General features: G+C 40.9%; 1 long non-coding RNA gene across 1 annotated transcript; it reads right to left on the bottom strand.

Moving 5' to 3' along the window:
* Positions 1-714: 714 nt before the first annotated feature.
* Positions 715-2,560, bottom strand: LOC104961928 (uncharacterized). Its single transcript, XR_800153.1, has 3 exons — positions 2,134-2,560; positions 1,720-1,901; positions 715-1,212 (listed from the first exon to the last, which is right to left on the bottom strand). It is a non-coding gene; the product is annotated as an uncharacterized lncRNA (long non-coding RNA).
* Positions 2,561-3,525: the final 965 nt, after the last annotated feature.

Genomic DNA, 3,525 nt, shown 5'->3' on the forward strand with positions numbered 1-3,525 from the left:
GTCTTGGCCATGTGTCGCACGGGAACACACCGCAAAGACTTCAGTGCGTGAGTGGCAATAACTCTCCTTACCAGCAGGCGGCGGTAGTGTGTATTCCTCATTCAAAAGAGGCAACAACCAGAAGACAGAGAAGAAGAACCGACTGCATGATATAAACAAACAAATAGTGTGTGCGTTCCATTTTCACTCTCGTCCTTTCGAAAACATGTTTCGTGCGGCACTGGAGCTAGATTTGGGTTCTGCCCGCTCTGTATTAATGTCATGTGGATTTTCCTGTCATGTTGACAGGTTATCATCATGTAGGCGTTGATAAAAGCTCATTCTAATGTTGTGTGTATGAAGGTACGAAATAAAGTTTTGCATTGCCTATCGTGCTATTTGTGTTTATTCTTTTAATCACACAGCGATAAGAAACAATAACAATGTGCCTACATAAGTCAGTTGCAGCCCTAGCATTAGCATTGGTTATAGTAACAGCTACAACCATTGAAATACTTCTAGGCAGATTGAGGAGGATAATGGGAGAATGAACAGAGGGGCAGAAACATCCATCTGAATAATAATAACTTTATTTGTATCGCACCTTTCATACAGGGGATTGCAGTTCAAAGTGCTTTACATCAGTAAGAAATAAGATATAAAATCAGTGTAAAACAAGCAGCAAGAGCAAAGCATAAAGTGGGATAAAATAATGCAGATATATATACATATATATATATATATAGTAATCCCAACAGGCCACCTTGTTTATGGTTTGATTCAGTTTTAGTAGAATATAAAATACATGAATGAATGATGAAATGAGCACTTAAAGTGCAGACATACTATAATTATATTGAGGTACTTGAGACTAATCCTGCAACTTTATAGTTCTGCTCCACAACAGTTCGAGAATGAAGAAACCATCACGTATGAAAGGCTACATGTGAATAGAGGGGCAGAAAACCGGCTTGCACATTTACATTTCAATCTTGAACAATAAACAGCGGTAGACAGTATCTCATTTAGTATCATCATCCTGCGCTTCGCCGGAGGCCTTCGAGTGCTGAGTGTGCTTGGCCTCTCTCCGAGCGGTGCCGGTGTGGTGCAGATGGTGGATTCTGCCAGGGGGGTGCAGGGCTCAGCATCAAAGTGGAAGGACTCCTCGGTGGTGCTGGTCGAGGTTTCACTGCTGGTGCCACCGGGGGTTGATTCTGCAGCCACCGGACGTTCCTTAATTTTTTTTAAATAAATTCACAGTTAGTTGGATTTAATACCATGGCTTCTTAAAACTGTTTACTAAGCATTCATAACAAAACAATACCCTGAAATGTGTGTGCCATTAGTTTGGGGTGTGGTCAAGTGTGAGAGGTACATTGTAGACACATTGTGATGGCTCTATTCAGATGCTAAAGACATACTTCTAGAAGATTCAGAACACTACAAAATATAATCAAGACATATTTGATCATGTATTATTATAGGTTAAGATAAAAGCGTTATTGATCCCATGGTGAATTTCATAAGCTACCAAGCAGTATATCATGTCATTTAAATTAGCTCCTTTACCAGCTGCAACATTAAGGTGATGAGCACATCAATAATTATAATACAATAATATATATATTATTCTGTTATTGTTATATTTACCACTGTAACCACCAAATGAATGCAAATAATGTTTTTGTAAATGAAAGAAGCAAGAAACACTTATTTGTACTCAACAAATAAAATAGTTACCGTGATGGTGAGGTTCGAAGTACTCTCCTCCCTTCTTGTGTAGGGCTCTTAAAACCGCAGCCTGGTCAGGATCCACTGCTGTCTGCCAGTCCTTTGTGCTCCACAACTACCTGAAGTGGCAAGTTTCCTGTACCGGGTGTACTGGGTTTGCAGAGAATCCCACTTGTTCCTCAGCTCTTTCTCTGAAGCACACACATAAACGATGTAAGCATTGTGGATAGTTAGGATGTCCAATTCATATCTATATGCAGTGCCAAACTGCACAGCTAGCAACAGCTAGCAACAAGATAACAACAAAACACAAGGTTGAAATAACTAAATTACATTTCACGTTAACGTCACTGTACGCTGGCAAACAATAAAAAGCCAACAGTATCTGCTAAAGAGCTCAATTGATGAAAAAGATAATCTTACCCGAGAAACCAAGTTGCGTTTCAATCTCTCGCCAGAGTCCGGTTTTCACTACTCGGTTCGAGTACCTTTTCTCTGTGATGTCGTACAGAGCTGGCCTCTCCTGGATCAAGGTGATGAGCAGGTCTTCGTTTCCGTCATTCCAGATCGCCATGATAAGATGAAAATGAATAGCAGTCTGTGCCTTCTTAAATCGTTTGTTTACGTCCCTCACTTCCGTTTCGCTTCTCATGCACTGATTCGCTAGCTGAACAGCCAATCAGAGTGATTGCTTGGTCCAACTGAATCAGCCATGCATCGGGTCAGGCAGTCCAAATAAGGCGTGTCACGGCCGACGGTGCGGGACACACCGAATTAAGTTTGGGCGACAGGACACGCTTCGTCTTCCGACTAACGAAAACGGCCGAAATCGGCCTGGTGTGTCAGGGCCTTAAGTCAATGTAATATTTCACCTCACTGTGTCCATTCCACCAACCTTTTTTTACACAAAGTCAAAGTGCTTTTTATTAATGTTTCAATGATTTCAATGACTTCATCTGCACCAATGCAGTAGGGTTCACTGTATGTTTTAGGTTAGGTTTTAATTGCTGCTATGTTGTGAGAGAGATAAGAAAGATTCATAATGTTGGTCATATGTCAGCTTGTATGTGAGAATAATTTAAGCATTTTCCAAACATGTTAATTTACTGCATACCCTTTTTAAACAATTGAGTTGTGTTAATGATGGTGTGAAGATAATTATAGCAGCAAGTGTGACTACAGATCCAACAAAAGGAAAACCTGCGATATGCAATGTTGTCACAAAAGGACAATATAGAAAATGTACAATAGTTTATAATACTTGTGTTTTTCTTGCCAGTATTTTGCTTAATAAACTCCTTTTAGCTGCTGTTCCTCCTGTGTTCAGCCCGCCCCCCCCTGGAAGCTATAATACCTAAAGGGCTGGCTGTTGTTAGCAGGAGTGCATTTCTGGGCTATGAATCTATAATGTAATCCCCAACATGCAGAGACACACATCATTCAAATGCTACAGTACATTACAATTGCACCCCATCAGATACTGGGGAGGCTCATGCATGGCAATCTGAGAACTGTACGAGGTAGAGAGAGGAATGGAGAGGTGTGTGTGTGTGCGTGTGCGTGTGCGTGTGTGTGTGTCTGTCTGTGTGTCTGTCTGTTTGCTGTGCATGTGTTTTAAATGCATATATATGTATGATAATGCATGTTGACATGCATAATGGTGCAGCATGGTGTGTATGTGTTTGCAGTTGTGTGCATGCATCTGTGTGTGTGTGTGTGTGTGTGTGTGTGTGTGCGTGTGTCGAGAATTTCAGTGTGTGTATATGTAGGGTATTTAAGTGTGTGTGTGATTGCTTTAGTACATATGTGCATGTG

This window comes from Notothenia coriiceps, unplaced genomic scaffold, assembly GCF_000735185.1.
Source record: "Notothenia coriiceps isolate Sejong01 unplaced genomic scaffold, NC01 NC01_scaffold00034044, whole genome shotgun sequence".
Lineage (NCBI taxonomy): Eukaryota > Metazoa > Chordata > Actinopteri > Perciformes > Nototheniidae > Notothenia > Notothenia coriiceps.